The sequence below is a fragment of the Mauremys mutica genome, chromosome 2 (genome assembly GCF_020497125.1).
Source record: "Mauremys mutica isolate MM-2020 ecotype Southern chromosome 2, ASM2049712v1, whole genome shotgun sequence".
NCBI lineage: Eukaryota > Metazoa > Chordata > Testudines > Geoemydidae > Mauremys > Mauremys mutica.
Window position 1 is genome coordinate 214,895,799 of NC_059073.1, and position 14,228 is coordinate 214,910,026.

General features: G+C 40.4%; 1 protein-coding gene across 5 annotated transcripts in view; it reads right to left on the minus strand.

The window, feature by feature from the left end:
• The window catches only part of TMEM108 (transmembrane protein 108), a 353,527-nt gene that overhangs the window by 245,830 nt on the left and 93,469 nt on the right, over positions 1-14,228 (minus strand). For 2 of the 5 annotated variants that reach the window (XM_045008164.1, XM_045008160.1), the window contains exon 1: positions 3,291-3,386. The exons of 2 other annotated variants lie outside the window; for them this stretch is intronic. The gene's annotated coding sequence lies outside the window, so the exon portion shown is untranslated. Of the gene's footprint in view, positions 1-2,355; positions 2,372-3,290; positions 3,387-14,228 lie in introns of those variants that run through there. One more of the 5 variants, XM_045008163.1, reaches the window with a different exon arrangement.

Here is a 14,228-nt window from a genome sequence, read left to right on the forward strand (position 1 = left end):
TTAACTAATAAGATTGTAAACTCTCCTGTAGCCAACTCACAAATGTTTGTTCCAGGACACACATGTTTTCTCAGCTGTGGTTCAACCTGGCTTAACTCTGAGGAGGTATGTCTACTCTAGAGATTTTAAACTCAAGATAATTGATTGCCAATTAACTCTAGTAAACTAACACATTTGTAAATGCCGATCTGGACACTCCACAAACATGTGTGTCTTGGAACAATCAATTCAAAGAACTGTAGTGTACACAAACCCATGAACCATTATCAGGAACAAACTTTTTTGAGAATCTGTACTAGAATTTACAGTCACGTTAGTCAACTTGAGTTATCTGGCGACTGATTAGCTCAAGTTACAGCAGCACCAAAAACTATACTATAAGCAAGCCTTGAGAGGTGAATTTATCTGCACTGGGCTAGATTCCACCCTAGGTTATGCTGACTTGGTGTAACCTACAGCCCCAGCAGAATGTACACATGGAGGTAAGGTTGCAGTGCATGCATTTAACAACTTCTCTTCTTTTAGGGGATCCTCATCACCAACAAAATCTCAAATTTGGGCAACTATGGAGAGAGAGAGGGCATGGCTAGGGCATCACAGATGCAAATTGATCCAACACATTTGCCAGGCACCATCCACGCTGATGCTTCAGTTTAAAATTGATTCTGTAACAGGGTGGCACATCCCTCTTGCAAGCAACTCCTAGTCAAGTGTGTGTGCCTGCAGTCTCTATTTGTGGTGACCCCTGTTGGTGATTTCTCAGGTGGGTTTTCAATGACTTAGCCTTCCGGCCAAGTCTCACACACAGTCTGTATGTGAAACAAAACAGACCCCTTTTGGGATATACAGTCCACCAGGGGCCTGTTCCAGGACCCCTCTGTTGATATCTCTGTACCCATCCCCAGGCTTAGTCTTTAAATCATCCCAACCCCAGTATGGGACCATATCCCCAGGGCTTCCTCACTAGAGACACTGTCTTCCTGCAGCCCTTCCTGGGCTCAGTCCTTACTCAGTCTTAGCAGCCAGCCAGGAGCTCCCTCGGTCCCTGCCAGCAATTGATCTGTCCATGGTCCTGCTGCTCCTTCAGTCAGTCAACCAGCCAGGAGCACAGGTCTCACTCCTCCAGCTCCAGGCAGCAACTGCCTGGCTCTACTTCTGCAGCTCCTTTTATATGGCCCTCCCTGGCCCAAATTGGTTGCTCCCTGCAGCCGGGCCGACAAGAGGGCGGGGGGAAGCTGGTACAAATTACCAGGGCCCAGCGGTCCAGAAGGGGGTCTGGGGCCCGGCTTCGTCGGCCCTGTTTAGCCCGTCCACCCTTGCTGGGGGGCCCCCCAAATTTTTTTCACTGGGGCCCAAACCCGCTCTCGGTGGCCCTGCCCTGCAGCTCTCTTTATTTTTACTTTATTAATATGCTCAAGACATATTGGTATTTTGCATCAAGCAGTTATCATTGTTTATATATCCTGTTCTATCTTTTTTTTTTTAAATCACACCTATGAGAAGAGTAAAAGTTCAACGTATTCCATATCTGGAACAAATACAGAGAACATCCGTTTACAAATTCCATCCTTTTTAACTGGACTATAGGTATTTTCCCAGTTTTTCAACCTTGAAAAATAGCCAATGGATTTCTAAGTAATTGTTGGCACTCACAAATTGCAAGTATGGTACAAAATCCCTGAAAATTAGAACAGCCAGCATTAAACTTACACTGGTGATAAGCTAATTATGATATCAAAAATAACTTTGATAGGAAGCTATAGTACTAAATAGCTTTACAAACAAAGCAGATCAGAATAGTTCACTAGGGGAGAACAACATAGTAGAAAACATTCTCAATGTTTGCATACCTAGTTTTAATTCTGACTGTTCTGTGTTAAAGTCAAGCAGACTGCTTTTAGATCCAGTTAGCATATAGTATTGCTTTTCCTTATATAGGTAAAGTCGTGAAATGTAACTGCTACTGGTTAAATGGTTCTGCAAATGGAAAACAGTCAGAACTTTTTTAGTTTTGTGCAATAGCATTTGGTTCCCAGAATTAAAACTGCAGAGGCATGTTATATATTAGTGGATTTGAATTTGTTGTGGGTTTTATTTATTTATTTATTTTTGGTCTTTTGAACTTTCCTGCTTAAGCTGTTTTTTTGAATTAAAAAAATTCAGCAGCAATGGAAAGATGACAGCATCATTCATCAATAGCACATTCTCACTTCTGATTTACTTCCTGGGAGAGCTACAGGATTTTAAAAGACTGATCCTGCTTAGTTTTGACATTAACTTCTCTTTCACAGCAGCTTCTCTGAACAAGCTACTACATCTATGTAGCCTGAATGCATGAATGCTCTCTGTACTTACAGAAGGAGGATTTTCTCAGTTTGATTATAGATTCTGTAGTTTTGCTGCACAGCCATTTATTCATAGTACAATTCAGTCCCTTTTCATTTTTTGTGGTGCAGTCAGTTTAATCCTTAGCAGCTTTAATTCTTTTCAACAATGGCTTTAATTATCTTTGGTATAAACTTCACTTTCAGCATATTCTTAAAATATTTTCCATAGGCAGTTATTCAGTCCACCCTATAGTTTTGGAGGAAATACATAAAATCTGTTTCTTGTGAAGCAGTTGGCTAAGATGTATGCCTACCACAGGACTACAATGGGCTTTTTTAATTGGCTACAGTTCAAGATCTGTTTAAACAGGCTGCTGTCTTTCAGTCACTGTTCTACTTTAAATGCAATATACAAGCCATAGATTCCAAATCCATTAGGATATTGAGCATCAGTCTTGCGCCTTTGGTTTAATATTGCCAAGATGCATCTCAGAACACATATCAATGACTGGTCTTGGCAGGCATTTTACAGGTTTTATTTTAAACAGCCTGCTTTGTAAAAATGACCTGATGCTTTTCATGTAAAGATTGGTATTAATATCAACCTTCTTCTCCCTCTCCACCGCTTCATAAAGACAGGAATTTATCTATGCACTATTTCCAATGCATGCCTGTCTGTGCAACTGCTTGCTAATATATAATTTAATATTCTCAAGATGTAAAACATTTAAAATAGAATACAATAATTTTAATTACCAAAGAAAACTGCTAGGCATATTTGAGTATCTATTATCTTAGATCGCATTTAATTTAGAATTTAAAAACATCAAAAGAAATCAAAATACAGAATTTAAGAGTGGAGCCCTTTTTCTATTTTACTCTATGCTTGTGCACCAGAAAATCCTGCTGCATCCATTCCTGGCAGCTAATTTATTAGAATAAAGAGACATCATTATTGCTTACCTCGGTAGAAGTGCTAAAGCTCCCCTAGACTGCTGTGGAGAAAGCACAGCCTCATTTGCACATACACACACAAACTGATGTTCCTTCTGATCTGTCGGCAACCAAGAAGGCCAATAGCACATGTTGCCTAGCATCGGTCACATGACAGCACCAGCCAATCCCCTAAATGTTCTTTGCAGTGCCTACTTCTGCTTTCCAAATCCCAAGGGATGTTTTATATAGCTCCCAGCTTGTTCAGGTCAGACACAATAGGGAGAAGCAGAAGTCTCACCCCACTCATTTGTTTGGACTAGCCTCACAAGAAATAGACACTTGGCATTATTGAGTGACCACTGCGAGGTCACTGGAGTCAGGCTGGTAAAGGATCTCTGGCTGCGAGAATGTATAAAGAGTCCAAACAGGAGTCAGAGTCTTTTTCAGTGGGACACAGAGCAGAGCGAAGTAGCTGTTAGTGAAGCACAGCCACTGAATATAAATGAGGACATACTGTTGCAATAACAGGGACAGGTTATTACAGCGATTACAGGCAGGATTTACAAGAGCTGTATTGGATTAACAATTATTATACTGAAATGGGAAGTCCTGAATTTAGAGGGCCACTTTAAAAAGGTTAAATATATAATGAAAGTAAGTGCTGTAAATAAACAGTATTAAAATAAGATAACGTTCTGCTCTAACACTATTTTGGTTGCTGCAAAGGCTTTCTGTGGCTCCTTTAACAATTGAGTCAACATTTTGTGGGTCTTACTTATCTCAGCTATTGATCTTCCACTGTAACTCTTGTAAATCTTGAACAAGGGCAGGAAGAGACCATCAGAAGAAATCTGTCACAGCTCTATCATTCCTGGTCTAGAATAATAATATTTACCAGTGTTAGAGCAGTTCTCAGTCAAGAATCTCAAAGCACTGTACTAATGAATGTAAGTGTCATTATCCCCATTTTACAGATAAGGAAACATTTTCAGAGAGGTTGATGTGACTTATCCAAGGTAAGCAGAGCAGGTGAATCACAGTGCCAGGAATACAGCCCAGGAGCCCAGACTCCCAATCTAGTATCTCACCCTATGCCATGCAGCTTGCTAACAATTCGCTTCCTTTGCTCCTCTTCCCCCATCATTCTCATGTATATTTTTTCTCTCACATTTTTCAATATTCACTGATGCCTTTTTCCATTGCAATATAGATATTCGAACCAAATGTAGCTGTTGTATGTCACTCCTCCAATTTCTGTTACATTAGCCTGTTCATTTTTTTTGCTTCACTGAGAGTAAAAAGTGTGCAAGAAACCCAGGATCAAACTTGCAAAGTAGCACAATAAGCTTCGAACACATTTGAAAGTTCATAGCAATAAGTCAGTGAGCCTGAAGCTCACTTAGTGTTTGCAAACTTTTCAGTATTCCATCCAACTTCGGAATGAGCTGCTGAAGGTAAAATATTACTAGCACTGAAACTATGGATTATTCAGTGAGACATCCCTTGACTCATGGAAGAGCACCAACTGCCGCACCACTGTTTATAATCCTCCATTGTCTTTTCTTCTTTTGCAAAATATTGTCCTGATCTTGTATCATAATGAACTGCTCAGTCCAGGTCACAGAACACTGTTAAAAACAACACTTACAATGCTCTACATCTTCGAAGTGCCATACAAACACAAAATAATTAGTCTAATTAGCTAACTAATCTAATTAAATGAACAGATACAATGAACCCAGAGCCAGACATGAACTGTTAAACTCTGCTTTTCCTGTATGATGAACAAATGGATATAAGGACAAATTTTCCATCAGCTTCCTCAATTATAGCCACCAGTTTATGAATCCATCTGTTTATAAGCACACAACCTGCATAATCCTATCTTCTATAACAGGCTGTGGAGTCGCAGCAGTAGCCTTCCGGCTGGCTGTGGTCCCTACATGAGCACATGCTAATGGCCAGTGGATTCATGTAGACAACCCATCAGCCTCTTCCTACTCCATGTTTGGCAAAAGAGCCCAAAAAGGAAGAGCCCAAAAAGGAAGAGCCGAGGCCCAATGATATCTTGGGGGCGGGGGGGGGGGAAGAGTGCATTCACATACCGCAAGCTGCACCACCCCATCCTTTGGGTAATAGAACTGCATCATTTCTACTGCAGTCAGTGCCCTCCACAGCCACAGAAGAGGGGGCAGGATTGGATTCATACTCTAGTATGTGGAAATGTGGGGTCTGCACATGCAAACTGGACATTTTAAGTGCACAGTTAAGGAAGCCCACTGAAAAAGTGCCCATTAATGTCAAACTCTTCTTTGTCAGCAATAATTTCAATAAGCAATCAATGTGATCAAATACCTCCTCTTTGAGACAATTCAGCCTTCCACACTCTTTTTAAGAAATTCCTTGTTAAGCATCTTGGTTATGCAGACTCAGCAGTTATTACACGTTAGCTGGCAATGAATCCTGTTGGACGCAAGTAACAGATTAATTCAGGACTACTGCTGATATGTGAACCTGATACAGAACCAATGTTGGCTACAGAAGAAGAAAAAAAATGCTGAACCTAAATTAAGAGAAAACAATCTTTGAATGGTTGAAGAAAAGTTTATCTTGCTAAGTATTAAATGTTCAGTTTAATCAACCTGATTATTAGCCTGTTGGTAAAAATCCTTCTTGTTGATTGGCAACAGCTGTTTTTTAACAGAGGTGTTTGACAGCTTCTGTAGAACTGTTGATGTGGGGGTTACACAGGCACCCACACATTTAAGTACACAGTGTGTGTTTGTGTCTCATTACAGCGGCTAATCCATAAAAAACGATAAACGTTTACTGTAGCTACAGGTAATGGAAGTGTTTCTTTAGCTCAAGAAGGAGAAGTCGCATGCTTTTAGAGGTGACTATTGTAGGTTCAAATCCTGCTAAGGACCTAAACGGGGCAGGAGCAGAGACAGAGAGAGTACCATTGTACATACTTTTCTTGAGGCAGCCATATGTGAATGACAACTATCACTCTATGTCGTAAGATTGTTGACCAAAGTTAATGAACACCTTTATTCTCCACAAACAGATAGAATCAGATTGAGTGTCCATCAAACATGATAAAAGACATCTTAGAATTTTTCTCTGTAAAAGCCTGTTCTTATATAGTTGCTTAGTGTAATCCAGTGGAACATCTTAGCAGCTAAGAACACATTGTTCTAGTGTAAGCCACATATGAAAACCATATTTCATAGAAATTATTTGGGTGTCCTTGTAGAACATGCCTGAGGTTAACCAGTTTATGCTCTTGTTTTTAAACCATCCAGCATTAGTTATCTATAGGTTAAAAGATGCTTTTTATGAAAAAAAAACCCAAAACTAATATTCAGTCTCTTCAGAGATCTATAATGTAAAAGGATGATAGGACTATCTCTGAAGAACAAAAATTGGTGAGCCTGACTCCTTAGAATCACTATAAGACAGACAATTATAAAGATAGGTTAAAATGATTTGGATTTCTTCCTCAGTGGAAGAACAGACACTTTGAGGTAACCCAGTGGAAGTTTTCAGAATTATCAAAGTATTCATGAATTTACGATATACATTATTCCCTCTACAAAGCAGAAAAAAAAAATAAGTTGCAGAACCAAAATATATTAAAACTTTGGAATGAACAGGCAACTAAACTAGAACTGTTTTACACACAGGATAAAAAAATTGACTTTATGAAAAGGATAATAGTTATCCAGTAAGATGAATGAAGGAATGAAGTACTTTATAAATAAGCTCAAGGGATAACAGGCCTCTAATTGTAGATGAATTAATTAGTGTACACCAGAACCCATATATGCAAACCTGATCTAAAACCCTCTGAAGTCAATGTAAGTCTCTCTGCAAACTTCAGTGGAGAAGCACCCCCACAATAAAATAGAGTGGTCCTGTGGATAAACTGCTGGCCTGGGATTCTGGCTGAGACCTGAATTCTATTTCTGTTCTATCAACCTTGGATAAGTCACTTCACTTCTTAAGCCTTTGGTTCCCCTCTCACAGTCTATCTTGTCTACTTAGATTGTAAGCTGTTTGGGGGCAGGGTCTGTCTGTTGCTATACGTTAGTATGGTATGTAGCACAATAGGGGCTAAATTTCAATTGGGGGCTCTCGGTATAATGCAATATAAATAATAAACAGCAACAGCAACAACATTTGCACAGATTGAACAATCAAACTGATTGCTTGAGAATTTTGAGGTCCTCTGAAAATGTACCCTGAGTTTTATGAATCAGTATAGTATTAGAAGGAAGAAGAATACCATACTTATTACAATGTATTCTTCCTTTTCTTCCTCTCCTAAGAGACTGTGATCATTTCCTCCTCCAGCACTTATACAGTACTAATCCTTCTCCTCCTACATGCTACAGTTACAACTCAAGAGCTAACAGATTAGTAAACTCTTTTAATTAATTATACTAAAATATGATGGCCCCAGTCTAAAAAATAAGACCTGGAAATGAGTTGTTAAGAATACCTTACACGTACGAAGAAATACCTTTAAAACATCCTTTTTAGCAAAAATGTCTTTGCTTATAATACTTGCAGTTATAAATACTTCTTTGAGAAGCAATGGCAATGAATTAATATTATTATAGGCACTTTTTAAAATAGACAGCTTTTTCCTGTTCACTATTCATCTCCTCTTCTTGCAGTCTCAAATTTAATTGATCTATAATTCTTTACAGTGTCATAAAAACTGTTGTCAATGTTACAGTCATAATATAATATGAAGCAAAGAAGGATCCCAAGGAGGTGGGACATAAGTAACAATTAGAGAGCCTTGGGATAAATGCACATGCCACAGCTTCAGTCATGTGTAATGAAAATGGGCTGTAAACGTCTCAAGAAAACCTAAGAGAAAGTTTCAGATAAACATCCAACTTCTGAGCAATTGTTCAAACAACGTATGATGTCCAAGGAGGAGACAAAAAGAAAGAGATTCAAAGACCAACAAAAAAACAGACAGAACACCCCAAGTTGTTTCTGTGTGACTGTTCTTTGGCAATCCTGTAAGCCACTTGGAAACTATAATTGAGTATAGTATAAATCACTGAATGGAGCAGAACAGAAAACAAGCCATTTGAAACTTGCCAGTAACTAATACCCAGTAACCAGTTTCACAAGCTATGCGATCATCTGAGCTCATGCATCTGAGCATTATGAATCAGAGTTCAAAACATGGAGACTTTTGTTCTGCACACAGTCATTTCCCGTAAGAAAGACACACATCAAAAACTATGATGTGCTGAAGATAAGTGTTTCACCCAGATCCTACTGAAACACAATGTGTGATACAGTGTGAGGGACCGTGTGCTCTGGCTGGCAGTTGGAGGCAGGTTTGAAAGCTCGAAGCCTCTGGTAATTGGCTGAGCCTTAATCAGTGGGCGGGGCATTCACTCAGGCCAGGGCTTTATAAAGCCGTGCACAAGCGACCAGGGAGCTTTGCGAACAGGGGCTGCTAACAGGGAGTTTCGCAAGGGAGTTGGGAAGGGAGTGGGAGTCCCTCACCGGCCGTAACCCCTTTACTGTGGCCCCCCCATAAAACCTGTAAACCGAACCACATTCCAAAACTCCTTTCTGTAAACCACCCTTCCACTAACTAGGAGACAATGCGGGCAGAAGCCCAGCAGCAGAGTGGGGGCTATCCGGTTTATTGCACTGAGTGTAGCATGTATGATTACTGGGGGCGGGTGGCACATGTGTGCAGTTGGTGCAAGGAGCTCCTGACCCTCAGAGACCATGTACGGACTTTGGAGGCCAGGGTGGCAGAACTGGAGGAGCTAAGAGAGGCAGAGAGGTATGTTGATGAGGCTTTCCGGGACACTGTAGAATTGTCCCACCTCCGCTCAGACAGCTCCTGTGCTGTTGAGGAGGAAGAACGGCCCAGGGAAGTAGAGCAGTCGATGGGAGCAGAGGGAAACCTTCCCGTAGTTGGGACCCTCCTTCCAGATGGTGCTGGGGTTGCCTCTCGCACTGAGGTTGCCTCTCCGGGGGAGGGAACTCCAGTTTCTAGGAAAAGGCAGGTGTTAGTAATGGGAGATTCGATTATTAGAAATGTAGATAGCTGGGTCTGTGATGACCGGGAGAACCGTATGGTGACTTGCCTGCCTGGTGCGAAGGTTGCGGATCTCTCGAGGCATCTAGATAGACTTATGTGTAGTGCTGGGGAGGAGCCGGTGGTCGTGGTACATGTAGGTACCAATGACTTAGGGAAGGGTAGGAGAGATGTCCTGGAAGCCAAATTTAGGCTGCTAGGGAAGAGACTGAAATCCAGGACCTCTATGGTGGCATTTTCAGAAATGCTCCCAGTTCCACGTGCAGGGCCAGGTAGGCAGGCAGAGCTTCAGAGTCTCAATGCGTGGATGAGACGATGGTGTAGAGAGGAGGGGTTCATGTTCATTAGGAACTGGGGAAACTTCTGGGATGGGAGGAGCCTATACAGGAGAGATGGGCTCCACCTAAACCAAAGTGGAACCAGACTGCTGGCACTAAACATTAAAAAGGTTGTAGAGCAGTTTTTAAACTAGGAGATGGGGGAAAGCCGACTGCTGCAGAGGAGCGTGTGGATCGGACACAGACTTCTCTTAGGGGAGAGTCTGATGATAGAGAATCTCCAGGTTATAGTCAGGAGCAGAGGACTGAAAAGTATAATGTAAGGGCCGGATCAGATTATAAACAGTCACATAAAAAAGAATCTGGCACATCAGAAAAAGGCAGGCTAATAAACAGGGACAAGTTTTTAAAGTGCTTGTACACAAATGCAGAAGTCTAAATAATAAGATGGGTGAACTAGAGTGCCTTGTGATAAAGGAGGATATAGATATAATAGGCATCACAGAAACCTGGTGGACTGAGAGCAACCAATGGGACACAATCATTCCGGGGTACAAAATATATCGGAAGGACAGAACAGGTCGTGCAGGGGGAGGAGTGGCACTATATGTGAAAGAAAGTATAGATTCAAATGAAGTAAAAATCTTAAGCGAATCCACATGTTCCATAGAGTCTCTATGGATAGAAATTTCATGCTCTAGTAAAAATATAACATTAGGGATCTATTATCGACCACCTGACCAGGACAGTAATAGTGATGATGAAATGCTAAGGGAAATTAGAGAGGCTATCAAAATTAAGAACCCAATAATAGTGGGGGATTTCAATTATCCCCATATTGACTGGGAACATTTCACTTCAGGACGAAATGCAGAGATAAAATTTCTCGATACTTTAAATGACTGCTTCATGGAGCAGCTGGTACGGGAACCCACAAGGGGAGAGGCAACTCTAGATTTAATCCTGAGTGGAGTGCAGGAGCTGGTCCAAGAGGTAACTATAGCAGGACCGCTTGGAAATAGTGACCATAATACAATAGCATTCAACATCCCTGTGGTGGGAAGAACACCTCAACTGCCCAACACTGTGGCATTTAATTTCAAAAGGGGAAACTATACAAAAATGAGGGGGTTAGTTAGACAAAAGTTAAAAGGTACAGTGACTAAAGTGAAATCCCTGCAAGTTGCATGGGCCCTTTTTAAAGACACCATAATAGAGGCCCAACTTCAATGTATACCCCAAATTAAGAAAAATAGTAAAAGAACTAAAAAAGAGCCACCGTGGCTTAACAACCATGTAAAAGAAGCAGTGAGAGATAAAAAGACTTCCTTTAAAAAGTGGAAGTCAAATCCTAGTGAGAAAAATAGAAAGGAGCACAAACACTGCCAACTTAAGTGCAAGAGTGTAATAAGAAAAGCCAAAGAGGAGTTTGAAGAACGGCTAGCCAAAAACTCCAAAGGTAATAACAAAATGGTTTTTAAGTACATCAGAAGCAGGAAGCCTGCTAAACAACCAGTGGGGCCCCTTGATGATCGAAATACAAAAGGAGCGCTTAAAGATGATAAAGTCATTGCGGAGAAACTAAATGGATTCTTTGCTTCAGTCTTCACGGCTGAGGATGTTAGGGAGATTCCCAAACCTGAGCTGGCTTTTGTAGGTGACAAATCTGAGGAACTGTCACAGATTGAAATGTCACTAGAGGAGGTTTTGGAATTAATTGATAAACTCAACATTAACAAGTCACCGGGACCAGATGGCATTCACCCAAGAGTTCTGAAAGAACTCAAATGTGAAGTTGCGGAACTATTAACTAAGGTTTGTAACCTGTCCTTTAAATTGGCTTCGGTACCCAATGACTGGAAGTTAGCTAATGTAACGCCAATATTTAAAAAGGGCTCTAGGGGTGATCCCGGCAATTACAGACTGGTAAGTCTAACGTCGGTACCGGGCAAATTAGTTGAAACAATAGTAAAGAATAAAATTGTCAGACACATAGAAAAACATAAACTCTTGAGCAATAGTCAACACGGTTTCTGTAAAGGGAAATTGTGTCTTACTAATCTATTATAGTTCTTTGAAGGGGTCAACAAACATGTGGACAAGGGGGATCCGGTGGACATAGTGTACTTAGATTTCCAGAAAGCCTTTGACAAGGTCCCTCACCAAAGGCTCTTACATAAATTAAGCTGTCATGGGATAAAAAAAGAAGGTCCTTTCATGGACTGAGAACTGGTTAAAGGACAGGGAACAAAGGATAGGAATTAATGGTAAATTCTCAGAATGGAGAGGGGTAACTAGTGGTGTTCCCCAAGGGTCAGTCCTCGGACCAATCCTATTCAATTTATTCATAAATGATCTGGAGAAAGGGGTAAACAGTGAGGTGGCAAAGTTTGCAGATGATACTAAACTTCTCAAGATAGTTAAGACCAAAGCAGATTGTAAAGAACTTCAAAAAGATCTCACAAAACTAAGTGATTGGGCAACAAAATGGCAAATGAAATTTAATGTGGATAAATGTAAAGTAATGCACATTGGAAAAAATAACCCCAACTATACATACAACATGATGGGGGCTAATTTAGCTACAACGAGTCAGGAAAAAGATCTTGGCGTCATCGTGGATAGTTCTCTGAAGATGTCCACGCAGTGTGCAGAGGCGGTCAAAAAAGCAAACAGGATGTTAGGAATCATTAAAAAGGGGATAGAGAATAAGACTGAGAATATATTATTGCCCTTATATAAATCCATGGTACGCCCACATCTCGAATACTGTGCACAGATGTGGTCTCCTCACCTCAAAAAAGATATTCTAGCACTAGAAAAGGTTCAGAAAAGGGCAACTAAAATGATTAGGGGTTTAGAGAGGGTCCCATACGAGGAAAGATTAAAGAGGCTAGGACTCTTCAGCTTGGAAAAGAGACGACTAAGGGGGGATATGATAGAGGTATATAAAATCATGAGTGATGTTGAGAAAGTGGATAAGGAAAAGTTATTTACTTATTCCCATAATACAAGAACTAGGGGTCACCAAATGAAATTAATAGGCAGCAGGTTTAAAACAAATAAAAGGAAGTTCTTCTTCACACAGCACACAGTCAACTTGTGGAACTCCTTACCTGAGGAGGTTGTGAAGGCTAGGACTATAACAATGTTTAAAAGGGGACTGGATAAATTCATGGTGGCTAAGTCCATAAATGGCTATTAGCCAGGATGGGTAAGAATGGTGTCCCTAGCCTCTGTTCGTCAGAGGATGGAGATGGATGGCAGGAGAGAGATCACTTGATCATTGCCTGTTAGGTTCACTCCCTCTGGGGCACCTGGCATTGGCCACTGTCGGTAGACAGATACTGGGCTAGATGGACCTTTGGTCTGACCCGGTACGGCCTTTCTTATGTTATGCTCTTTTGAAATTAAAAGAAAAGCAGTATATATTTTGCTCAGTACAATCACTTGGAGGAAGTTCCTATGGCAAGTAGCATTTCTCACAAAGTGAAATCTATGTTCAATGTACAGTAGTTCTAGCTGAACTGATATGATCATTTGAGACTTCCCACTGGCAGCAGTCATCTTGCTGAAGTGACATCAGTTGTGACACCAAAAGTATGGGAATCAAGTATACCACACCATAAACAAATTGTTTCTGTACACTTTGGCAACTATTTTGACTGAAAACATTTGTTCTGGGTTTTTACTTAAAAAAATATTCACAGTTTAAAAGGGAGAAAAATTTCTTGTCACCATGTGAACTTTTCAAAATGCTGTGCTGCCAGAATGGGTAGAATTGTGTCTCTCATTAAACTAATGAAAGGAGCCTGGTATAATGCCACTGACATCAATTAGATTATACCAGGGATGAATTATGCCCAAGCTTTGAAAATTTAGAAAAACTTTGCAATTGTACAAATAAAATGATGGGAGTGGGGGCAGGGAAGGGTATGATTAACTATGGATGTGTATTAGATACAAGTATAGAGAGAGCTTCAATTATTTTCATATCTGGCACTAAATGTACTTAGCAAAGTATTTAATCCTGCAACTTAGTTTTAATAAATTGATTCTGATGCTATTGTGTCAACATCATGATAAAAATCCAAGACGATTCTCCAGAGATCGCTATGATGACAGCAGGAAGATAGAGTTTGATATTATCTTTACAAACAAAACAAAAGAGAGAAGATATAAACTCCCTTCCCGTTTGGAACCTCCCCTCTGTCTAAAACCCAAACTCATCACTTCATTATAATTAGGACCCCTGCAGATTTCTTTATAAATGCTAATTACTTTTTAATCTCTTTGGCAATAAATAGCTTTTCTAAACTTAATTGATTTCACTGGTGAGGACTAAGATTACCCAGGATTCCACTCACCATCTGTCATGTCAACACAGGTAGAGAGGGACATTTAATGAAGGGGTGGGGTCAATTCTTCTAAACTACTGCTCTTTCCCTTCAAAGTTACTTGGTGTAGAGTTAGTTTAGCACACAGTAGCTTTTTATTGGCTGTAGATTGGTTTTTCAATAGAATCTTTACAAGCAGTAATGCAGCACACTGAGAATAGTACTGACCTTTGCTAAAACACTGGAGAAGGTTGGTTCTGTGCCA